The sequence below is a fragment of the Arvicanthis niloticus genome, chromosome 7 (assembly GCF_011762505.2).
Source record: "Arvicanthis niloticus isolate mArvNil1 chromosome 7, mArvNil1.pat.X, whole genome shotgun sequence".
Classification (NCBI taxonomy): Eukaryota; Metazoa; Chordata; class Mammalia; order Rodentia; family Muridae; genus Arvicanthis; species Arvicanthis niloticus.
In genome coordinates, this window is record NC_047664.1 from 60,402,268 (window position 1) to 60,429,481 (window position 27,214).

Here is a 27,214-nt window from a genome sequence, read left to right on the forward strand (position 1 = left end):
ATACTGTATGTGTTCAGTAGACTTAGCATGCTGTGAGCTCACAGGATGATCCAGAGTCCCAAATCCATGAAGCAGAGCCTCTCTTGTTTATAGTATTTAAAATAAATTGTTTCAGTTCTCTGTGGGATTGTTTCCTGTTGAGAAGAACCTCATAATTAAAAGCAGCAACTGGAATAGAATTATAATGCAGGTATTTTGACAATGCAGGCACCTGGTATATTATCTTGAAATAAACTGACCTATGGCTATTACGGATAGTGTTCATTCTAGGGGAGATTTGCATAACTACGGAGAATTAGTCCCTCTGCCCATCTTTTTTGAAAAGAGCATAGAGTATTTAGTAGAGAGGAGGTAATTATGCTATTTGGGATAATAGTCAGATTTACTGTCTAGAATGTTATTCTGAACACTACATGAATTTCAGAATAATTGCTCAGATCCTGTTTTGATAAAAAGCTGATTCATTTTTTCAGGTCTTTCTTTAGTCTCTCCTTTTATTCCTATTGTCATTTCTTTAAGCAAGCAGGTTGACATTATATACCCTTCTATTTAATATTAATATCGACCTTTGTCTCTGTCTAGTCATATTTTATTGGAAAAAATTTGACTCATCATAAATCATACTTTATTTCCAAATGTTGACTACACTTTTGTTTGTCTCATTACTTACCCATCATTATCTGCAATGTTTATAAGTCATGTAAGCTCTGGAGATTTTCATGGGTGTCTACAAACACATACTTATTCATTCTTTCTTCAGAGTGAAAAATTACCCAAGAGCACAGTGAAAGTATTCTCAAATTGGCCTTGTTATTAAGAGAAAACAGTAAAATGATTGTATTATTTAAATTAAATATACTTGCTATATTTTAATTCTGGTGACATTCGTGTATAATATGCTAAATGCATTATCTGCCAAAACAATATTTTCTCATTCAGGCTTTCATTAATTCTGTTTTTTCTTATATAAATATATTATCCTAATATATAATAAAAAGACAGAAGTAAAAACTAAGCACTTTGCATGAATAATGTTACAAAATATCTGTTAGTAGTATAAACAAATACAAAATCTTGCTTTCAGCTTACTGAGATTTGTAAGATTTTAGAAAATTCGAGGTAACTCTTTTTGACCATCAATAAAATTCTTAATCTCTCAGTATCAAATTTAAAGTTTTAAGTTTCAGCACTTGTATTACTTAAGCCTGTGATCAAAATTATATTACAACATTTTAACATTTTAATTAATAATTTTTCTAGAAAATAGAAATCATCTAACTCAATGAAATACATATTATTGCTGCCATTTAGTTGGTAGTAACTACCTATTCTGTGTGATCTTGAGGGAGTAATAAATTTTTATATTGTCATTGGCATATACAGTACACATAATCCATCCGGACACAGATGATGAAGCAATTTAGCATATTCTTTGAAATAACCTAGTTAAGAATTATTCTTCTACAATGCATAAATCTGCCTATATCCAAAACATTATTCTAGTATTTTAAAAACATAGGCCTGAAATATCACTAAAGTATAACATTAATTGTATCTATTTTAGCTATGTTTGTCTTAAAATATGCTATCTCAAACACCTCTGCCATGGAGAGTGTAGATTTGGCAGGAAAGAGAGATAAACATGCAGAATTAATAAAATATGCAAATTTTTATTATTTAATCAAAATCCCCAAATAAAATTGCATAAGCACTGTCTTCCATAGGCTTCTCTTAGCATGAATTGTTATATGGCATCCTTGTTCAGCCAGTCCACAAAACTATCTGTGAAGGCAGGAAAAGGTTCTTTCTTGAAATGGATGCTTCATTCTCTTCCTCCCAGTAGCCATTCAAAGTCATTTGTCTATTTATATTCATTATTGCCGCAGCAAGAACAGAGTGGGTTTTCAGTACTTCATTGGCATGGGAAACATTGATTCGGGTTTGCTGTCAGTTCTGACCAATTTCCTCCCTTCTCCACTTCTATTCACTGAAAACTCCACCAAAACAGAAAACAAAATACACAATATAAAACAGTACAAAATGAATAGTGGATTACAGATTAAGTTGTTGTGTGTCATTTGAATTTAATAGAATCCTGTGGATTAAACAAAGAACACAAGGAAGCTCATGAAAACTGTATTTTCAGGATTTTTTTTATACATCATGCTTTAAAAAAATGTATTAAAATTATCAACATTCTGTGCACTTTATTATTGATATGGGTAATTCTGATTTCTTCTTTGTTCACAAAAAAAACGTAGTTTCATTCCAGGACTGGTAGATTAAATTCACAGTTTGGTTGGGAGATGGGTGCAAATATTTAGTATGATTCATTCAATGTATTCTGAATTTAGCCTTAATTTTCTGTGGTGACTATGGTCATCTAACATGTTCTTCTTAAACCCATGCATATGTACAAAAATATCCTCACATAAACTACATTCATTTGGTAGCATGAGATCATTGAGATTTTGTTGTTTTTTTTCTTGTTTTGTTTTGTTACTTTTACTATAAGTAATAACAAGAATATAATGTAATGAATTCACTTTTATGACTAAAATACCCATGTAAAATCAGAAAAATATATATTACATGCTTTCCTTCATAATACTTATGAATGTGAAGAAACAATAGAATTGAATTTTCTTAAGGTTTTTAATTTTTTCATTAACTTAATTTTTTATACACTTTACATCTGGATTGCTGTCTCCTTCCCATCTCTCCCTCACAGAGTCTCTCCTCACCTTCTTCTTTGAGAAGGTAGAGGTCTCGCTGGGTATCTCCCAACTCTGGTACATCAAGTCTCTGCAGAGCTAGGGGCATCCTCTCATTGATGTCAGACAACACAACCCATATAGGGAAAATGATTTCACAGACCGGCAACAGATTTAAGTATAGTCCCCACTCCAGTTGTTGGGGGACCCAAATGAAGACAGAGCTGCACATCTGCTACATATTTGCAGGAGTCCTAAGTCCAGCCTGTGTGTACTCTTCGGTTGGTGGTTTAGTCTCTTAGCCCCTCCAAAGATCCAGGTTAGTTGTCTCTGTTGGTCTTCCTGTGGAGTTCCTATCCCCAATCCTTCCACTAACTCTTCCAAGAGTACTTGCGCTCCCTCCAATGTTTAGCTATGGGTCTCTGAATCTGTTTCAGTCAGCTTCTAAGTGGAGCCTCTCAGAGGACCATTATGCTAGCCTCCTGTCTGCAAGCATAACAGAGTATCATTAATAGTTTCAGGGACTGAAGCTTGCCTATGGGATGGGTCTCAAGTTTGGCCTGTTATGGTTGGCCATTTCTTCAGTCTCTGCTCCACATTTGTCCCTCCATTTCTTGTACACAGGATATATTTTGGGTCAAATTTTTTTGTGAGTATGTTGGTATCTTTAACCCTCCACAAGAGGTCATGCCTGGCTACAGAAGGTAATCTCTTCAGGTCCCTTGTCCCTACTGCTATAAATCTCAGCTAAGGTCATCCCCATTGGCTCCTGGGAGCCTCCCCCATCCCATGTCTCTGGAATGTTCTAGCAATATATCTCAACACCCACTCCTGCCAGCTGCAGATTTCTATTCTTTCTCCTGGCCCTTTGGTCCTCTCTCATGTCTCTCCCCTCACCTGATTTTGAAAACCCCATTCACTTTTCATCCCCTTTTCTACCAAGTTCCTTCCCTCCATCTGCCTCTTATAACTATTTTATTTCCCCATTTCCCTTTTTAATTAAATTTCAAGCATCCTTGCTTGGGGCTTCCTTTTAGTTTTTATTTATTTATTTATTTATTTATGTAATTTGGGGTATTTTGTACTTTATGGTCACTATAATTGAGTGTGTACCATGTATGTTCTTTTGGGTCTGAGTTACCTCACTCAGGACGATAATTGCTATTTCCATCCATTTGTCTGCAAAACTCATCATGTCTTTGTTTTTAATAGCTGAATAGTATTTTATTTTCTGTATCTATTCTTTGGTTGAGGAACATTTGTTTTTTTCTCTCCTGTTTCTAGATATTATGAGTAAAGCTACTATGAACATAATGGAGCACATATCCTTGTGGTATGGTGGAACATTTTTTGGGTATACACCCAAGAGCAGTATAGCTGGAACTTTCAATCATTTTCCTCTTTTCCTTTTTTCCTGCTAACACCTCACAGATTTAGTCTTTGGTGGCCTATTATATTTTGTCTAGGGATAGAGACCATAAGATTTCCCTTCCTCCATATTAGCTTGTCCGTTGGTATCATCCTTGATCAGGGTTTGTTTGGCCAGCCTTGTTGAGACTTCATGGGTATAGCAATGTTGAACTGGAAAGCAAATTTGCCAAAATAATTGGATCTCACAAATCAAAAATCAGTTTTAAATATATTTTTTGTTAACTCAGAAAGTATACTCTGTTATCACTATGAATTTCTGCGTATTCTTTTCTCACAAACTCGATAAGGAATAAAAAAAAAATGAATTCAAATACCTTAAGTGTAGCTTACTGTTGTCCCCTCCCCTCCTTTTTAGATAAAGCTGCTTACAGGAAATCTAGGATAACACAGGAATGTGACAACTCATTCTCCTGTTCCTGGGAGCTGTGTAATTTAAAACCGTTCTTTTTACAAGTGGCTTAATTGAGGTTTTTGTAAGACCTATCCGGAGCAATGGAAAAGAAAAACTATCTCAGGAGCTCTAAATCCTCTAAGATAGGTGCTTCTTACACTGGAAAGCTTCAACTTGTGCTCCAAATATCTTGAGACATCCCCTGATATCCATTGTTTTCACTCAGGTGCTGCTGTATCTAACTCCCTTGGAGTGAAAATTCTCTGAATGTCATGAGACCTTCGTGGTTTTTCAAAAGTCAACTTGGTTATTTAAAAAAAAAAAAAAAAAAAAAAAAAAAACATAGACACTGTTTACAGGCACTTTTGGCTTGTTATAGATAGTGGCTAGTGCTTTGATGAGCCCCGGAGTTTATAGAGACTTGTGGTAACTCACCATGAAAGACTCCAGACACATGTGGGTGTGTCCAGCTTTTGCAGTTGCAACACACAGTTACAAAACACCTAAGTCCACATCCGAGGAGCCTCACTATGAGCTGTAAAACATATCAAAAGCAAACCTTAAAATGTTTTACATTTACATGTACAATTTATGCTGAGTTGTGTTTCTAGCTATCCTTGACTGTACACTACATGAGGTCCTCAGTTCAGACAGGCCTTCTGGGGACTCCTCGATGATTCCATTCAAGTGATAACAGTCTAGGGTTGATCCAGTTTGTTTTCTCTTGTCAGTTATAGAGTGAAAAGGCAGGAGGATTCTGAAGCTCAGGTGTCAGCAGAGAGCTGTAAAGTACCACAGACAGATTGAGCAGTGCAAAGAAAAAGTTTATAGGGGAGGAGACACTCACAGGCAACACACGAAAAGAAAAAGAGCCCCTGTAAAGCTGAGAAGGGAACTCAGGAAGCTCCCCCCCCCCAAAAAAAAAGTCAGTCACTTCTGGAGTGGTGAGTTTTTAAAGCTTTTCGAAGACTTTTCCTTCCCTAATTTAGACTTGGCCCCTTTAAAGATTGCTTAGATGATTAACTGGCTCACAACTGTTGTGAGGTTTGTCCTGAGGAGGCCTTGAACTTGTTGAGGCAGTCCATCAGTAGAGGACCTGCTGATGGTATATTAAAAACCTATAAGGCCTGTGTTTTAACTTGCTAGGCTTTTGTCTCTGCTAGGAGTGTGAGGAAGAGGCTGGCCTTCTTGGAAATTCTTAACCTTCGTTACATAGCCCTGGTCCCTCTGCCTACCTGGTGACCTTGGAGTCTGCCTAACTCTTAGTTTTTAACAAGAAAGTGTTGTTTTGGTTTGGTTTGGTTTAGTTTTGTTTAGTTTTTTTCCCCCCCTGGACTAAAAGTCCATCTCTATTTGTTCTCAGAAGAAATAAAGCAGCATTTTCAGTTTTACAGTTAAGTAGGATAAAATCAAAAGAAAGCATTAATACAAAGGTGGAGAAGTGGCTCAGTTAGTAGCTTAGGAACTTGAGTTGATCCTCAGTGTTAGAATTTAACAGCAGACTGACTACCTTGACTGGTTAGAGCCAAGGGATAGTACAGATGAGATCACACCATGTAACAGATCACATTCAAGAGATTTATTGGGGGGAGAGAGAGAGAGAGCGAGAGCAAGAGCGAGAGAGAGAGAAGTAACTGGAACATAGAGAGTGTGATTATTAGGTTTGGGAGAGGGTTGCAGAAGTTTTAAAGAGGTATGAGTGTCACATCAGGGAAATACAAATTTTAGACCATGGAAATGTCAGTAGTGGCCTATGACTCAGCTTCTAGTAATGAGTCACTGACTTTTAATACGCAGATCTCATTTAAAGAGCAGAAAAAGTAGATACTTGTAATATCAGCACTGGATAAAGAAGGAAGGAGAATTCCTGGGATTTATTAGCCACCCAGGCTAGCTACATTGAAAATTCCCCAAATAAAGTAAGAGAGCCTATTTCATAAAACAGGGTGGGTGACTTTTAGGGAGCTACAGCCAAGATTGACCTCTGACTTCTACATGCCTCTTGACATGTATGGACATACTTTGAAACACATATACCAGCATACATGTATAAACAAACATAAAAATAACTGAAAAGATTAAACCATGTTAATGCACTGGTAAAATATATGAACCAAAGTGCAAGAAAGTGCTACAAGGAATTGTATCACATTTTATTATTTTTTTTTTGTATGTTTTAGAGCATTCTAACAGTTTGATGGTTTTATATAATATATTTAAGATAATATTTTATTAACAAAGACTTCTTAACAGGTCTTTAATAAAAGGCAAGTAAAATCATTCCTTCAGCTAAATTCTTATATCCCAGTATAGGGTCTAACTCAGGTCGGCTATGAGTGCTATACTTGGGGTTATTTCCTTTCTAATAGGTTTTGAGTTTTGCAATGAGCAATGCTAAAAACTCTTGTATCTACTTGAAGCATTTGGCAGAACAGAGAGACGTATTATGCTGCTGAGACATAGTTAATATTTTAGCATTCATTAATTCATTATTCCGAAGTTATTCGTTGTGAATCTGAAATGTGCCAAGCAGCTCTCTAGGCAGGATATTTATCAAGCCAATATGTTTCATTTTTTTTGTTCTACCAGCATGTTAACATCATTTTGATATTATTCTTGCTAAAAACATGGCATTTCCAGTTTGGAATAGACTGTATTTGTTCTTCTGCTGAGCAGAAAGACAGAAATAATAACAGAGTGAAACACTCAAGCAAAAGTACCCCTTTCAGCATATTAAGGATGAAAAACAGATTTCTCATTCACCCGGGATGGGGTAAAGATGTCTGTTAGGACACGGAAGTAGAGGTCAACTTTTTTGGAAGGGTGGGAGGCAGATTATTAATGAAGTCAGTCATGGTGGAACTGCTATAAACCAGTGTTACCATTTCAAATGTTAGGCAGCATGACAATAGAGAACTTGTATTCATTTTCAAACATTTCACATAATTAACTGTGCTTTTCAAAGAATAGAGATCTTTAGTATGTGAATTAAAATTGTTTGCATTTGTTCTCTCTCTTAGATCTTGAATATATTAAAAACAAAATCAACATGAAACTTAATTCTGTTACTGTCACAGTCTTTTGGAAGGGTTTACACTACTATTATTTGTTGAATAAAGATCTAGGCGCAACTGTTCTATTTTTAAACAATAGGTATTCTCAATGCATTAAAAGTAACAATGAAACAAAGACAAAGCAGTAACAAAACAAAAGCGTAGATACTACTTTTAAAATAATTTTTAAATCTATAATATAATTAAAGCCTCTACTCCTCTTTCTTCTCTCCTACTCCTCCTTGCTCTTTTGCGACTTCAGGGTTTCTTATTACATACATACATGTACACACACACACACACACACACACACACCATCATATATATATATATATATATATATATATATATATATATCTCCAATTATATATGCATATGCACATATACACTGTGCAGGTGAGTGCATATACACGCAGAGAGCTGATCATTTGGCATTGGGTAACAACTGCCATGTGGAATTTATTTGTGTTGGTCAACTGTTTCTGAACATGGAGCCTGCCCTGGAGCAGTGTCACTTCATTGTCAAAAACTGATTTTTCTCTTTTACAGCAAGTATCAATAGCAAATAGCTTCTTGGTTAAAGGCAGAATCTTCGACGTTATGCCCACTCTCCCTTCTCCATCCTGGGATTCTATCTGACTTAAACGTATGCAGTTCTTATTTAAGCTGATCATTTTACTTTATATATTTTTTATTCCATTTTTTCCCTTAGAGATAAGGAATAAAACATGAAATTGAATGGTTAATGAGTTAGGAGGATCTATGAGGAGTTAGGGGAGGGGAAAGAACGCGATCAGAACATATAGTATTGAAAAAATTAATCCAATAAAAAACCCAAACAACAATTAATCATATTTTCTTTAAATCTGTCTCCAACCTTGCAAGACAGCAACTAAGCCTGTGTGAATTGTAATGAGATTCCACTGTAGTTACAACGCTCAGATCAACTTTTAGGGAATTGAATAGAGTGCTGGGAACACCCTAAATCCTGGACTTATTTTAGGTCATTAGTTGTTCTTTCCTTGGAACATTAAACAAGCCTCAAAATACGTTTTATAAATGCCTAGTCAACTTCCTTGGAAAACTCATTTATCATTTTTCCAGTTTAAAAAGGGATTTTAGTTGAAAACATATTTAGTGCTAGAAACCCCCTTTAAACAAGCCTGTGGGGGACGGAATATCAACCTGACTAGTGTCTAATTTATTCATTTATTTTTTGCGATGTTCTGGCCTCATCTGAAATATAATTTCTCTACTCATCATATAAGTGAAACGTAAGTGAAGAAGATAAAGTAATGAGGCACAGAAGATATTTATGGTTAGATTCAGATTCTCACAATCAAATTTTAAAATAAGACAAAGACAGCCTGCACATCTAAATGTGTGCTTTACAGGTGGCTGCTGTTGACTCGTTATTCTTTTTTTTTTTTTTTAACCTGGTAGGATGCTGCTGAAGCCTTTTGGCAATTAAGGGTGGATGTAAAGTGTTCAAGTGTTCAGTGTCATTTACCTACATGTTTCTCTTTAACATCATCTTTGTTTCTCGCTGGGACCATGGTTTCCTGTTAACTTGTCTACTGTTGTACAGGTTTTCAATTCAGAAGCTTTCTGTCTTTAAAGAGGAAATGGTTGATCAACTCACCCGTTTGTTTTTTTTTTTTTTTTTTGTTTTTTTGTTTTTTTGTGCTGATGTTATAATGTGCTATAGAGTCATTTTTAAGATTAAGTTGTCGTATGTTACAGCCTGCCCATTCGTGTAAAACGGTGGGCACTGCTAACTCTAACACAACTTCTGACAAATCAAACTAGGATGAACATGTCATGAACCTCTAACTATGGAGCTCAAATACACATTAGTAACCCCATCTCCAAAAGGAACTGAAAAGCTGTAAGATGTTTTTGTCAGTTGTAGTTTTTTTTTTTTTTTTTTTTTTTTTTTTTTTTGGTATGAAAACAAAGAAGAGACTAATTATTTGTGTGCAATTCTTCTTGCAATTGTCCCAACCTATTTTATTTTCATTTCTCCTCTCCCATCTTTTGTTTCTTCTTCTCTGATTCTGCCTGAGCCCATTCCCCCTTCATTTCCCCTCCCCCAGTTCCTTATTTTGGTTCATCATTTCAATACCTTTATTTGGTTTTCTTCTTTACTATCTCTTAAAACTTCAATAAGCGTCATGACTTGTCTCCAGATTTTCTTGTTTGATTTTTCTTGCTAAGTTTCTTCAGTCGGGCATGTTATATTTTCCATATTTTCACTGAACACCCCATACAGTAGAAGGATTAGTATAGTAGAAAGCAGAAACCATCCTACTTTCATGCTTTCTCCTCTCTTGTCTTACGCATGTATTTACTGTACTTAGACTTAAGAGTCTGAGAAATGGAATCTTGTTTACTCTTCATGGTGTCTCTATAATAAATTGGGAGGTTAACGGCTAAGTAGAAATAATTATCTTGTATAAACCTAGAAGTAATTGGTGGGATTAGAGAAACTGATGTCCCTATTCCAGAGGGCTCTGTTGAGCTCAGTCATTCAACCTTGTTTTCTTTAGATTAGTTTTTAAACAAATTTCACATCACATGTTTCTCATAATCAGGAAATGGATACGACATGTACTATTTTCTTCATACACTAGTCAGAGTCCCCACTTTCTGCCAGGCATTGAAGAGTCAACTCCCCTAGCTTATATATTCAGGGTTTTCTGTATATGTAGAGCTACCCTTCCCAGTTTACATGGAAAAATGTGTGCATACACAGTGACAGCTGAGTTATTTATCTCAGCGAAGGTAGGTGTACAGAAAATAATTAGCCCATGGGTACTGTTTATAGGTCATGTATCAGTGTCCAAAAGACATGGCAGGTGTTTGGTGTCCAGTGTACCTTTTAGACATTGTCTTCATTATCATGCCCAGGTGTTGGAAGAGTGAAAATAAGGCTTTTAAATCATAGCTCATTCATGTTAAATTAAATACTCATTTAAGATACAGTGAGATCAGGGAAGCAGCACCTCTAAATATGTAAGTTAATATAGTTTGAAAATAAAATAATAACATTAAGAAGGAATAAAAATGATGAAAAATATCTTAGGATTTGATACTAACTATAAAGAAGTAAATTAGGCTGTCATGATTACATTTTTGTTTAAAGTGCTGAAAATTCAAGAATAGTCAGGGATGACATTTCTTGTAGCCAAAGTTTGCAGCAAACAGCAAAATTATAATCAATTGATGCTTTGTTGTATGGGATATTTCATTATTTTGGAAATTTTATGTTCAATATCTCTTAAAATACAGTCAAGAAAGTATATTTACTAGCTGAGAATTTGTTATTTTTATCTTTCAATATGTAGAAATAAGCACTCCCAGTCCTAAAAAAAGAATTCCAACAACATTGAACACTTTAAAATAACTATCAAGGGTGGGAAAAGATGGGTGTCTCATACAAATTCATTTATTTTAGGTTCCTTTAACTTGGCTCAAAATAACTTAATTAAGTATGATGATAGTGGCTTTGTGGATTAGTCTGGAAAGAATTCTTTTTCAAAAGAAGAAAAAAAATATGGATCTTTTTAGTTGTCTACAAAACAGCAAATTTAATCAAATCTTGCCCAGCAGGAAAAGTTCATAATGCTACCTCCTGTCTGTTGGTAGCCCTGGGGTTAAATATTCAATATGATCATTATTATATATGAATTACTATCTAGCTAGAACTTTTGTTTTATGTTTCGAAAGCAAAAGCATGTTAAATGCTAACTGTTTTAGAATGTGCCATAGTAAGTGTCTGGACACACTGTAAGGAGATATTTTATTTCACTGTTTTCTCCAATTCATGAATAATGTATAACCAGTCACACTTCTTAGATCTTCTTAGACTGAATCCTGAACCTGACCGCAATTGCAAATGCATTTAATCATAGTCCATCCCCATGTGTTCTTTGGGAGCCATGTAGGTATATCATGGGCAGATAATTAGTCCTCATTTTGAATAGACAACCTTTTAAATAGTTAAGTGACATTCTTTAATACATCCTAAAGGGTAAACGAGTCCCTAAATGTATTCACAGCTTTTATTCAGCAAAGCAACTTCTACTTGACACTTCCTTGAAGACAAGTTCATGTCAAGATGTTGTTTTCTCTTTAAATTCTCTCTCTTGCTCTTAAGCTCTGCATTATCGAGCCCAGTTAACATGCAGAGCAGGAATCTGCTTCTTAACTTCTCCCCTTCTTTAGAAGGTAATTTGCTGCTTGGTAAGGACTCTATGTCTTTTATACTTTCTGTTCTGTTAAGACTTTACATCAAACTCCTTTAACAAAATGCTAAAAGACTTGTAGAGGTCACCCAAGGAATGAAATTATATCGATTTAAAGACAAACATTATAGGTAATTTCTTTAATTTTACCACCTTTTCTGCTTCCAAATGCAACACAAATGGAATTGAGATTTAAATTCCAAAAAATATGATTTTAAAATGCATAAAATAGTAATTACATAAAAATTGTTTCTTTGGAGTAAATGAGAGATTATTCATAGTTAAGTAGACAACAGAGTACTAATTATTATTTATATCTTTTATTATTAGATACCTGCAAATAACAAAAGATTAAGTTTCTATTAAATTTGAACAGCTAGTAATTAGAGCAATACAATGCAAACTGTCAGAAAAATCATTGACACACGGAGGGCTAATCTTAGAAATTAAATTACAATTCCTCTTCTAAGCCAAATGTAATATGCATTTTTAACATTTATTAATTCAAATAAATAAAAAAGTAAGCAACTTTAAGGGATGGTTTTTCTTCAATAAATTTTCTGGGCATATTTTAAATAATTATATTTGTCCCTATAAATAATAGCATAAATTCATATATGAATGATTGCTCGTTTTCAATACTATTGTTTCTTTAAACTATGTAGACAAACCAACATTTTAAGATAGTCACAGTTTTCTTCACTTTGGTCCAAGAAGAAAAGAACATTGAGTAAAATATATTTTAATAATATAGACTTAATATTCGTTCAAGTATGTGGGAAGAAGATACAGAAAATGGAAGAGAGCATTAGTATTTGTAACAGCAGATAACATGATGAATAGTACTATAGAAGATCTTAATGTCATTCACTTAACTTAATATTTTCTCATTTTCTCCTCAAAAAAATTTCAATTGGCTGTTAAGGAACAGAATATAAACTCAAAACATATTCCTGTGAACATGTCACTTTGACTTGCTGATTCCTATAACTCTCTAGACTTTAGTATGTGTTTGTGTGTGCTCCAATACACACCTGAAAAGTAACCTGTCAACAATGTAAGTTTTCTTATTTTGACTTGAAAAATTCTTGATTACAATGAAGGACAACTGAGGTTGCATCTTGGAGAGAACAGGTTGAGGGGAAAATGTTAAATTCAGAAATCTCCCTGTACTTGAAGTCACTTGTTCCATTTTTTCTCATTGTTTTACTATTTATAGATTTTCTCTATTCCTATAGATTATATTTTATCCTCAGCAGCCACAAGATAGTATCTTCTAAAAACTAAAATTTTGGATATATCCAATAATTTAATTCATTTAAAAAGTCAAACTCGCTGGGCGGTGGTGGCGCACGCCTTTAATCCTAGCACTTAGGAGGCAGAGGCAGGCAGATTTCTGAGTTCGAGGCCAGCCTGGTCTACAGAGTGAGTTCCAGGAAACCCGGGACTACACAGAGAAATCCTGTCTCGAAAAAAAAAAAAAAAGTCAAACTCAGACAATGTTTTATGTATTTTCTTTCACAAAAGCTAAATAATCAGTATTTTCCAGCTCAATCAAGTGAATTATGGTCAAAATGTCTTGTATAATCTGATAGTTTGCTAGAAATAGCTATCTAAAATAATATTTTCCTCTTTTATTTGTTAAAGCAGTCACAACTTTTATATCTAATTTACCAACAACATAATCAGTATAAATAATTAGTACTTTGTCATCTACTTAACTATGTATAATCTCTCATTTCTTCCAATGTAACCCCATTATACTGCAATTTACACAGACTTCTTTATTTTCAAGGAATAACAAAGATCCAGAACCTCATAACTGAGTATACTTTTTTAGATGTAGAATTTGAAATATACATATACCATAAATATGAGACTTTCTTTTAGATGCATATGACTGTTACAGTAGAAAAAGCTTGAGAAATTTTATCAACAATGTAATTTATCTTATTTTGACTTGAAAAATTCTTGATTTCATTGAAGGACAACTGAGGTTGCATCTGGGAGAGAACAGGTTGAGGAGAAAATGTTGAATTCAGAACATTACATCTCAGGGTTATTGTGGCATTGGATGCTTCCATATATTCTTGCCTCCTTGTCACCCTTGCATCTCTCCAATTTAAAATGTTCCCCTTATTTCAAGCTGAGACATTAGCTATGATCGGCTATCACTACTCCTGTAGCCAGGAACCTTGCTTTGTCCAGTTTTGACCATGTTTATAACAATAATTTTCTACTTCATTTCGGCTCCAAAAAGTAACTATATCATATTATATCACAGCATGATATATTCATAGCCTATATTTATATATGTTTCATTGCTGTGTTATTCACTGAGATGTTGTAAAATGATAAAGAGCTTGATTTGAATGCAGATTACTTAAGCTTGTAAATGCATTCAGTAGATGCAAACTGTGAAATGTATGTGATAAACAATAAGTCACATGCAAAGATTTCAGAATCAGTCTTGAGAAATGAGTATTTTCTGAACACATGAAGGAACATTCTTAACGGAATTTGGACCTCCAATAATCTGTTCTACACACCCTGAGTTGGAATCTCTGGGTAACCTCTGTTCAATAAAATCTTATCTCTTTCATGTTGAGATTTTCACCAAGTTCCTGTATCTTGCCACATGACTGAAATCACTAGTCATCAGCTTATTTGCAAAATAACAAAAGCTGAGAAGTTGAAAGGCAAAACTTGCCAGCGATTTCTATCTGGGGGTTTTAAGCACTCAGAGTACAAGCCAATGCTTAATCCAGTGCCCATCAATGTGAAATGGGACACTTAAAGGAAACCTTGCAAAACATATGATTTGGAGAGTGGTTACATTTTTACAATACTTGTAGCTTTCTCCTTTGCTATTGTTGCTCTTTCTTATAGGATTGATTTGTTTGAATTGCAAGAGATACATTGGCCAATCTACTAAAACATATGAAAATGAAACCCCCTGCCTGTCTTCTTTGCCTAAGTGCTGCAGAATAGCCAGGGAAACTAATTCATATGTACACACGGGAAAATCTGTTTACACCATGAAACCTATTTTTTCTTATGTGAGGCCAACTGCTGGCAAACTCAAAACTGAAAACATTGGCAAAAGCAAAAATGCACACAAACATAAAAAGACTTAAATAAAAGCATGCACGGCAGATGGTGGAGATGAATAGTTGATTGTCACTGTCTGCTAGCCCCACTATACTGTTTTTGAATTGCAGTACCACAATTTTGCCATGATTTTCTAGGAAATTATGTTGACTATTAAGCTCTGATTCACGCTTTTCTTAAATCATCTTCAGGAGAGATGACATGCTAATTGCACTCTTGATTTTTTTTACACTATGAGAGTGTTAAGCACAGTTTTGCTAAAGAAGTCCAAATGTATATAATTTGACATTATGACAGATTATAATACTCAGGCTTTAGAAAAGCAGGGGAATTGGACAGTTTTAAATGTGACCTACATCTTACTGCATGTATAACTTGAAGGAGTCACAGTAAGTTCTCCCTTTTTAAAGACTCTGTTGCCATTTGGCTGACATCAGTAAATCAAAATCTATCAGTGGACTTTAGTGAAATATGTAAAAACTCATTGCAATTACACCCAATCCTAGAAAATTGGACTCTAAGGTACTAGTTACCGATTTAGCATGTCTCAAGATAAGAACTGTATTTACACTAGACTTCTTAAAATTTCTATTGAGTATGTAAATGACTCTTGCATTTAGAGTTGTCTGAGTTATTTTTAATGAAAAACTAGTCTCTGAAGTACAACTTTAAATAACAGCTAAAAGTAAATTTTCAAATGCAGGTAGAATAATGTCCATATTAAACTTGAATTAGATTGTATTAAATGACACATAATGGCATATAATTTATTTTAAAATATTCAATATTCTAAATATTCTATTGCATGTGGTCATTTCTAGTCTTCCCATCTCTCTGTTTCTCTGTCTCTTTCATTTTGTCTCTGTGTCTCTGTCTCTGTCTCTGTCTCTCTTTCTATCTCTCCCTCTCTCTCTCTGTGTGTGTATGTGTGTGTGTGATGCAGATGATAGAACCTAGCTGTGTACAGAGTAAAAAAGTATTTTACTAGTGGACTACACACCAAGACTTGGTATTATTTAAATGGCAGAAACTAGAAAGATTGGGTTTTTTCATATTTACATAAGGATATATATATATGAAAATTGAAGTAAAATTATTACCAAACAGCAGAAAATTAATCTAAATCTGGTTATAATTATTAAAATTAATTTTAAACCAACTCTTTATGGGTTATGATGTCCTGTTTGAAAAACACAGATCTCAAATATGTCCATGGTCCATCAAGTTGTTCCCACAGAACAAATGCAGTTCATTAAAAAGAATAAGTCTGGGGCATCACTAATAAGAGATTGTGCTAAAATGCAAAACAGTGTTTAAGTTCATAGTAAGTTCAATTTTGTTGGTTTATTCTTAAAAGAATGCACTACTGTCAATCAAAAGTCTTGATGACACTGAGACATAGATACTAAAGAGATAGCACCTGTAAACTACTGAACAAATCAGTCCATGCGTAAGGGTAGCCTTGAGACCACAGATAGGATTTTCCAATTAGACTTTGCCATAGTATTCCCCAGCTTTGCCACTGATAGCCCACTGCCCCTTGACTAAGTAGGAAAACTGAACTGTATGGTTTATAATACATCTGTTGATATTTCCAGCTAACCATGTTGCTCTTTTAGAGGGAGAAATTCAACCAAGAAGAGTATATATAGACCAGAACATGAAAGAAAGTGTTAGGTGTGAATGAGTGGAAGGGATTCATCTGGAATTTTTTCTAAATAGCAAAAGCCACTTCAACTTTACAATATGGCTAAAGGGCAATGCACTGAGAAAAAGCCCATGCCATGATAACAGCCCATAACATGATAACTTGTGAGTATCCTGAAAACGTATAACATATAAACTGTCTTCATTTCATGACGCTCATTTTTTACTAGATGCTTACCAAGTATGTAGCTAGCCTGATGTTAGCATCAAAGATGCATACTTCTCATGTCCCATGTTCACATAGGAAATTATACTTTACAAATGAATATCAGTAGATTTCAATGCACCATATTGAATGATATTTCAATGGATTCAAAACTATTGGACAAAGGACAGAAATTAAAGAGTCAGGAGACTTGAGAATAGGCTAGCCATAACAACTCTGAGGAAATTCCTTTGAACTGTATTTTAATGCTTTCTAAGAGATAGACATGAACTAAGAAATGAAGAAACAACATATTAATGTCATTCAGTTCTGGAAAAACACAGGATTTATAGAGATGACATTAATGGATCTGCTTATTGCAGTGGCAAAGAAGAACACAAATGAAAGACGTTAAGAGCCTAGAGGAAGTCAGAACCAAGACCCAGTAGGGCCATCTGTGCTGAGTCTGGAATTTATAATGAAGCTTATGGAAGAGGTGTTAAAACGTAGAGAGAGTCATACCCTAATTATTGTTCTTAAATAATGCCAAAGTTACATAATTTCTATAAATGTCACAAATACTGGGCCACAGTGCCTGCCTTTCTACAGCTTAGAGGCAATGAGAGTTTTATTTTTTCTAGTTTTGAGACTCATGCTACTTAACTTTAGAATGGCTTAGTTAACAACGCTAAGAATCCCAAAGACAAATAAAACTAAAATGTTAGGAAGGAGAAGCCTTGTGGTTTACCCTTGAAAAGTTAGTTGCTTGTGTCTTATTGGACAAAACAAAATTGGACTTTGTTGACTGATTCTTTGAAAATAATACAGATGATTAGATATCATAGCAAGGTTGAAAGTTTTAAGGTTCTTAACTAGATACTCGAAATGTAATGTCACATGATTCATGAACTGTGAAGTGGAAGTCAGTTCCCCCTCTATTTCCTCCAGTAAATAAAATATGAGCAGTCTGTCTTTCCTGTGAGAAGAGAAACAGTAACGATATGTACCTGGTTCCTGCAGCTGCTATGAACTTTACCACAAAGTTTGGGTCTTAAAACAGTAGAATTCAATTAAATCAACAGTAGAATAGAACTAAATAGGTCAAAAAATCTTGCACAAATGTTAGAAGACTGAATTCCATTTTTTCTTTCTTTGGAGTCTCAAGGAAATTATTTCTGTCTTTGTTAATCCTAGAGCTTCCCCACATTGTAGGTCTGTAGTCCTAGCCCCCGTCTTCAGTGATAACAGTGGCAGGTGGATTCTTTCCCATATCATTTTATTCTGACATTAACGTTTCTTCTGCTTCCTACTTTATCTCAATGCCCCCACCCCTGCCCTGTGGTTATGAATACTTGGACAGTCCAAAAATACTTTGGTATCTTTAAGCCTCTCTACTAAAAATTTTAAGATTTTTTTTGAAACCTTGTTTCCCATTCATTATGTTACTTGACCTATTCATAGGTTCCAGGGATTTCCATGTCAACACTTTTGGATAAGATAATTCTTCCTACTGTAGAAAGACTGCCAGAAGACATGTGCACTGGAGTTTGCAGTAAACCCACACAGCTTAGCAGGGTGGACTGCTGCCATTAGAGTGTGTCCAGAGCTGGCATTTTCTCTCTTCATTGGCCTCCAGAAAATGCATCATTTCTATTTTAATGCTCCCAAAAGATATAGGAAGTAAATAAAAGCAAACATTTCAATGAGAAACAGCGATCAACAGAGCAAACGAATCCAGAGCTGCTTCATTGATTTCCAGCCCTACCTCTCTCTGCTCCCTGAGTTGTGTTAGCTGGTCCGCAGAGGTCATTCCCTCCTTCCCCATTTTATGTCCTCTCTGTGCATGTTGAGCTCTTCAACGTGCTTGTTCCTAATCATGATTGCCATTTGTAGTGTCAACTGATCAACCTATTGACCATAGTTGCGAAGGAGCATTCTGTAATGTTTTAAAATTCTCCCCATGAACATTTGTTTTCTCGGGGCCTATCCAAACATCTCAGAACTCCAATCTCTTAACAGTACTTCTGAACTTGATGTTTACTGGAAACCTTTCTCAGAGGTTTAAATCTTTGCCTGCCACTTCAATCACTATCACTAATGGAATCAGTCACAAAGAGCTTTTTTTTTTTTTTTTTTTTTAAACAGGGGAATTTCTAGCCAAAGAAGCTTCTCTGTGTGTTTTGGGAAATGGTCCAATGAACAATCCCTCAAAAAGAGATTGAGAGAATACATGAAAAACGGTCATGTCAATTAGCATAATTTTACAGTTTTTTAAGATCACTATATTAAAAAGGAAAATGAATCGATTTTGCTACTTTAAAAATTCAATTAATTGATTAAGTACAAATACCTTGATTTGCCCTTGTTCAAAACTAATCTTACTACATGACAATTCAACTCTCTATATAACTTAACCTTTACTAGGATTTATTTTCCACTTCTGCTAAAAGTGTTTGTAGTGGGAAAAACACCATGAAACATCTCTAATGTAATGCTCACTACTCTTCTACTCAACACAACACGTAATGTCAAATAAACTTGATTCAATCTTTGGCAAAATCACATTTGTACACTGTCTACATATTTGATAAAACTTCATATCATAGGAACTGCTGTTTAACTTCTCACTTCCAAATGAAATATTTTCTCATGATGAAGGGAAAAATATATGAGAAAATAATGTTTATAACATGATTCTTTATCAGTTCCCTTTTGCATAACTTTTGCAATATAATATAATAGTAATATAATACACTGTATTTTTGAAAGCAGAAATAAGATGACTATAGACTTTAGGTACGGAACCTAAAGGTATTCTTACAGCAAGAGAATCTCTATGGACTACAAACTTATATTAAAAGGTTTATTTCTCATTGAGTATATATTCTACAATTTCCTTGCCAAGAATAAACAATTGACTACCACAGGTATATAGAACTAATGAGGAAAATGATTATGCCAGGCAGATGATAGTCTCCTAGTTGTTTTACAGTTCAGATACTGCAGGTCATTAGTATAAAGTGATTATAAATTGATACTGAGAAATCTTTTAGTACTACCCAAATTACATTTCTAGCAAAACCATGATAATGTAGCAATAATAATAATAATAATAATAATAATAATAACATAAAAACTATTAACTTTCAAAAAATTTTATCTAGCCATTATTAATTTTTTCTAATATATTATAACAAGAATTTATTTTACTTCTCTGGTATAAGTGACTGGTAGTTCAAGATCCTAGTTGAGAGTAAACAATAAATTTTGATTTTTGGAAAGAAAACATACAATAAATACATACAAAAACATTTATTCCCTAGTAACATAAAAACTCACAAATATTGAGGCTTCTAGATTTGAACATTTAAACAAATTTGCCTGAACTATTAACCCAATAAATTCCTTTTTAAATTTTTATTTGTTCTAAATACATTTAATCTTTTTGTGGATTTTAAATGTCTCATGGCTAAGAGACAGTTACCAAGTCAAATTTTCAGTTTTGTTTTTGAAACTAGATTCTGAATTGTTAAGATTATCTTAACATTTAATTCTAATTATGGGGGGGGAGGGTTCAGTGTGAAAATATATAACTCCTTTCTCCTATCTACTCTGATGTGAGAGATAAAATGGTACTCTTATGTATTCTGAGCTCCACTAAAACACTACACAAAATTATATAAGTATAGATCTGAATGTCTGAGAGAAGGGAAAACTCATAGTTTACAATAGACTAATGAAGCCCATGAACTCTCAAGTAATAAATTCCAATATTAAAAAAATCTAAAAAAAATTGCAAGGAAAATCACAAGAGTTGTTATTATTAACGTGGAAAAATATTCATAGAAAAAGTCCAAACTATGTCCATTCTGAGTGGTATAAGGAAGCAGGAACTGGTCAAACAAATGAGTATCAGAGCTTCAGCTTCCTGAGTCCTTCCTGAATCCTTCCTGAATCTCAAGAGCTTCAGCTTATCTGCAGAACTTCTATATTTTCCTTGCTCTCTACTTCATCACCTAACACTCTATTACCTCTGATCTGGGCCAGATGAGGAGAGGAATCAAGGGGAAGCCATATCTGATGTTCATTAACTGCCTGAGCTGTCAGCATAAAGTTTTCTGCTGCCATGCCACTTTCATGGGCCAACCAGCAGATTCCCATTTGTGTTATTTCAGCAAGAATGCCTGAGAGGAGTGTGCATAGTCACAGCTGTGTGAAGTGATGCCACATTCAGAATGACAGTGGTCTAGACCTCAGGGCAGTAGATGCTTCTTGCAATACATTCAATTGCCATTTACCAGAGTTTAGCCTAAGGTATGAAGAAAAGCTGCTGATGCTTTCAAATCTTTTTAGACATTTTAATATTGTATAGACATGGCAGCACTGAATGAAAACACTCCAAGGTGTAACACAGTGAATTCTGTAATTAAAGCAGCTGAGTTTCCAACGTTTTGTAAGAGAGCCCAGTGTTTGAACTTCTTAATTGAAAGTGATTATCGTCTCAGAGAATTTTCTTTGAAATGGTTGCATCTGAAGTGGCCAGATTTTGTTTATGAAGGAGACACGAATCAAGTCAAAAGCATTGCTTCCAGATTCCAGGCTGTTGATTTGGAGCAGTTTTTATATCATAGGCAGCAAGGGTCATCTGTGCTCATTATTTATGTGATCTAGTGCTAACTCACCCACACACTCAATTCACCCCTCCCACAGCCAAACAAACAAGTGATTGCTTCAAACAACATAGACTTGCTACCTTTCCTGGTTCTAGTTTAGCATCTTCTGTTGGTTTTGCCTGGTTTGCCCATGAGCAGCATTCGTCCATATCACTGGCTGGTAGTGGGAAAGACGAATAGATCTACTGAGACAATTTTGTCATCCAGATCTCCTTCTCCAGTGGCAATCATCTTTGGAGAAGACAAATTAGACTTTCTCTTATGATGGCCCCAGAACTCTAAGGCAGTTACAAATGCAGGAAGACCTTTGATGGCCAGGCTAGGGACCACAGAAAATCTTTCTGCCACATTCTAGTTGCTAACGCCATTCTAGAATCGAGAGATCAAAATAAAAATTTCACTTTATAGTAGTAGCTTTCCTGAGACACCTTAATGGGTTATGTGTAGAGTGGTTAGAGGAATAGATTGTCTTTATGTCTCATGTGACCTAATAATGTACATCCACCAAGAAGTCTGTGGAGCTTAAAATGAATGGCCCGTTTGCTTTATCAATTTGTTTTCAAAAGCGTAAAAATCTATTTTAGATATTTGTCCTATTCTCATAGTCCTGACCATAATTTTAATCTCTGAGTCTTAGATTCATTAGTTTCTAATTTGATAATATTTAAATTTGGTGATAATCTCCATTGAAATTGACAAACTTAGAAATATAGCCAGCCTCCTAGGGGCTGTTCACTCTGTGTTACAAAGATAACTTCATTTAACTATTTGTACTTCTGTTTTGAATAATCACGGTGCATAATGAATCAGTCTTCAAGAACAACTTGTAGGAGTTGATCCTCATGTAGATCCTGCAGATGAACTAAGGTTGTCAAGCTTGGGCATAACCATTACCTGTTAAAGCTATTTTGCAGGCTTTACTTTTTTAAATAATTGAGTATAAGGCCTTCTATTTGTGAAAATTCAACAATACTTTAAAGATGCTTTTAAAAAGCAGCATTTTTAACATCTGGAACTCAAGATTAAAATATTTTCAAGATAGAAAAGAAGAGGTAAATGTGTCAACACATACTTTCTATGGAAAGAAGAAAATACATTTCTCATTCAGAGAATATTATAAAGAATATACAGGTACTTGATTTTAAAGATCAAAGTGAAGGATTTTCATGGATGTTTAAAATTCAAAGCACGGAGAAATAATCCGTTTATCTCATGAAGTGTGCAAAGTGATTTGTATATAGAATGAATAAATGATGCATATAGCTTAAAAGTAAAGCTTCACTAGTAATATTTCAAAGCTCAATACAACGTATGCTCTCTTGGGTGAGTGGTAAGAACAGTAGTATATCATCAGTTTCAGTCAAAAACCTGGAATGAAATTGCCAGGATTCTGACAAGAATCATCACCACATACACCAACTCTTCCTACTGAAAAGCTGTCTTTAATTGTCTGAAGGGGTCCTCTGTGTTCTCCTCCAACAATGATGCCTCAAATGCTGTAGGGGAAGTTTCTGGAGACACTACATGTCTCTGTTAATCTGAGCTTTCCTTTCTGTTTATAAAGATTATACATATTGTCTCTTTCTTTTTAGTTTTATTATTATTGTTATTGTTTGATTTTATGAGATAGGGTTTCTCTGTGTAGCCTTGGCTGTCCTGAAACTTACTCTGTAGACCAGGCTGGCCTTGATCTCACAGAGATCTTCCTGACTCTGCCTCCTGAGTGCTGGGATTAAAGGTGTGTACCAGAAGCCCAACCATTTTAGTTTCTTAAAAGATTAAAATGCTGCATCATGTCATCTTCTCTTTTTCTTTTCCCCAGCTCTTCTAATGCATCCCATTATTCTCTCTCAAAATCATATTCTCTATTTTCTTAATTCTTGCATATGTATATGATATATGTATGTATGTTCTTGTATATGAATGTATATATGGTTTATATATAAATAATATTAAACATAAATATTTTATATATTAAAAATATATACTTATATATAACATATGTATATATGTATATATATTATATCTGTATGTATGTATATATGTATATATGGGTTTTTTGTGTGTGTATGCTCATTCTGTCTAATGTTACTGCTATGTATACGATTTCAGCACTAATCAATTGGTATTTTGTAAACACTCTGATGTCTCTCTTCCATGGGAAAGAGAGTTCTGTTCTCAGCATTAGTTACTTCTAGTTTTTTTTTTTTTTCTAAGTTCAGGTCCCATGAGAGTCCACTCTTCCATGTTAACATCTCCATTGGTTTCTGTCATCCTTGTAGAGTTTATTAAAGCAGCACCATGCTCTTTTGCCTATTATCTCCCTTTTCTAGAAAGAATTAAGATGCTTTTAGAGACAGAACTTAACTTTTTAAATTAGGGTATGATTTTTTTTCCTAGTTTAGGAGATTTACATATTTTTATGATCAAGCCAGTATTTTTACTTGGTAGTAAAAAATGTATGATTTCGTGGCTTCAGTTTTCTGTGCAGTTTAGATATTTTTTATTCCCCCAGACTCTCCCTTTTTCTTAGGTGCTTGGGTAACAGTAATTGACCTCTAAGTAACTTCACTTAATATTGTAGAAAGGAACAAAGTGACGTAATGGAGAAGCCCTAAAATGAGCATCACTCAGCCTTTAGCCTTAGCTCACCAACAAACTTGACCCCTCATTTCATTTGTCCTCCTTGGTGTTCAGGCGAAGCAAGAAGGAAATTAATAAACTGTAGGAAGGTACTCATATATTCTAGGTCATCATTCTAGGATTCTTTGTATTATAATGTCCTGTTTCTCTGCTTTAGAGCAAGAAGTTACTCTTAAGTCTAAAGAAAAGATTTAGCTCTCCAAACCATTGTAATCTTTCTCTTAAATTGAATAATTTCTTTAAAATGGAGAGTTACACAAGTAATGTTAAACAAAAAAGAATCTACTGAGTACCATTTCCACATTGGCTCTTCTTAATATTTCATAAGAGTTGCGGCTTGGGACAGCTTACCAGATAAAGGCTCTTGCTACCAAAGATGAAGTCCTGAGATTCACATCATGAAAGGTTCAAGCTCCTGTGTTATCTTCTGATATGAACATACAGTCCATAGTTTATGCAAAAAATTTATATACATAAAAGGACACACATTCACGATAATGAATAAATATAGTTAAAAAGCATGGGAGACTATAAAATTTTAAAAGACCTATAAAATTTTGGTTAAAATCACTTTAGAGAATATATTTCTAAATAGAAAAATTTATGTTCCTATTAATATATTCCATGCTAACAAGATTTGTAGTAGATATTTTCCTTCTTTACTCTCTTCAAAATATTGGGTATAATAGTGCACTAAAATATAATAACTTTCATAAATTATTTATTAATAAAAATTAATTAATAGTTATTTAATTAATAAATAATTAAATAAATACCACATTCTTTAAAGACTAGAAAGGGGTGGTGGTTATAAAATGATTAATCCCAACATAATCCTACAGAGGATATTTTAAAAAGTTTATTTTTTTTATGGAAGAGGGAATTATGTTCAATGATCTTCAATGTTCCTATAAAAATTACATTAATAATAATAATATATGCCTGCATAATTGAAATAAAGACATATATTCACAGAGAACTGTTACCCCACTCATCTGCTCTTTTAATAAATTGCATCATAATAAAAAATTGCATGTGTTAATCATTGGCATTGCTTTTGAAGATTTATTTCAGTCATCAGGATGGGAAGTTCTGATTGCTCCTGATGACTTTCTGATAGTCGTTCTTGATTATTTTCTAAATTTGATGACAAACACTGCAATATGTCTCAACCAATTAGACTTGTCAACTTCCACTCTGGTCCCCAATCATGTGCTTGACTTTATAAATGACAGGAGGTCCTTATTAAAAGTCATCATGCTTTTGGGATAGAGATGTGGCAGCTTGTAAATAGACCATGGCAAAAAAAAGAAAGAGAGAACGAAAGAAAGAAAGAAAGAAAGAAAGAAAGAAAGAACACAATTAAAAGCCTTTCATTAAAAGCTTTAAGAGGAAAATATTTTTAGTAGGAAATACTGTAGACTGTGAAGTAAGGGCAGACTGAATAATTCTGGTGTCATTGATTAGAAAGTGAGCCAAATTTAAATGAATAAACTCTATATGAACTATGTAAAGTTCTTAAAAACTTTTTAGAGAAATGATAAGAAGAAAAAGTCCCAGATACCAGCAATGTGAGAGACTCTCAGGGTGCAATAGGGATGACATTAGCCAATATACCAAACAGCGGGGAGATAGAACTTGACGAGACCACCTCTAGTAAAGAGACAGGGTCCCCAACAGAAGAATGGGGTCACCCACCCATCTCAAAATTTTTAACCCTGTCTAAAGGAAATGCAGGGACAAAAATGGAGCAGTGGCTGAAGAAAAGGCCATCCAGAGATTGTCTCACCTGAGGATCCATTCCATTCTGAGACACCAAACCCCTAAACTATTGCTGGTGCCAAGATGTGCTCACAGTCAGGAGCTTGGTATGGCTGTCTTCTGAGAGGCTCTGCTAGCACTTTTGTGGAGGGGAGACAAGGAAGGGGAATAACAGTTGAAATGTAAACAAATAAAATGACTAATAAATTTTTTAAAAATGTGAAAAATAGAACTAATCAGATGCCCCACATTTTCAAGTTATTTTCTTTCAAATTATGTGTCAGTCAAGTTATGATATATTATCACAGATTTAACATTTCCTTGTTTAAATCAAATGGATTACAAGAATAGTATTAAAAAGAAGATACTAGAGAATTTTTAAGGAATAATGCAAAAAGTTATTAAACGTTGAAAAATAATGAAAAAATGTGTGTGTGTGTGTGTGTGTGTGTGTGTGTAGGGGAGGTGGTGCCTCCATATATCTTTGTGTTAACTTGTGTGCCTGACATTCATGGAAGCTAGAAGAGGACACCAGATGCCCTAGAAGGGGAATTAGAGCTGTTTGTGAGCTGTTGTGTAGATGCTACAAACAGATGCCTAGTCATCTAAAAGAGTAATCAGTGCTCTTAAATGCTGGAATATCTATCTAGACACCCTCAATCATGTTCACTATATTTAACTATTGAAGTTAAAGGATTTGTTCATCCAGAAGTCAAATAGTAGCATGAAAAGCTATAATGAATAATTACATAATCCAGTAATCCATCCATAAAGGAATAAAGGTAAACAAATGATTGAGGAGTGTTTATTTATGACATTTGGCAATGTGAAACTTAAACGATACTGGAACTCATGTAAATAGCTCTCTCATTTTGAAGCTAAACTACTTTGCATTATACATATGCAACTTATTTTTTATGAGTATACATGTAGTGTAGACATCAGAATTGGATTACTTTTAAGTCCCAAGTTGTAGTAATTTCATACTCATATGATATTTATTGAGGTGATAACTTATTGTGTTTTTACGAGTAGTATACTAAACTCTGAAATACATTAAATAAAGCCCTACAGGTGATTGGCTTAGAATCTGTTGTGGTAGTAGAACAAGTCTCTGTCTCTTTCTCTAAAAAAATAGTAAGAGCAGTAAATAAATTTTTAATTCTAAGAAAAGTTTATAATTACATATCATGATTTTATTCATGCATAGCAGTAATTCTTGACTGTAATATTTAATCTCAATCTCTAAGAACTCTGCAGAAGTGACTTAGCTTGTTGGAAATGGAATAAATTTTTCCATTCCTTTGATAAACAACATTAATTAGAAACTTACATAAT

The 27,214-nt window shown here is 34.2% G+C and overlaps 1 protein-coding gene across 7 annotated transcripts in view; it reads left to right on the plus strand.

Moving 5' to 3' along the window:
* Pcdh7 (protocadherin 7) overlaps positions 1 to 27,214 on the plus strand; it is a 393,437-nt gene that overhangs the window by 361,244 nt on the left and 4,979 nt on the right. The window lies entirely within an intron of this gene.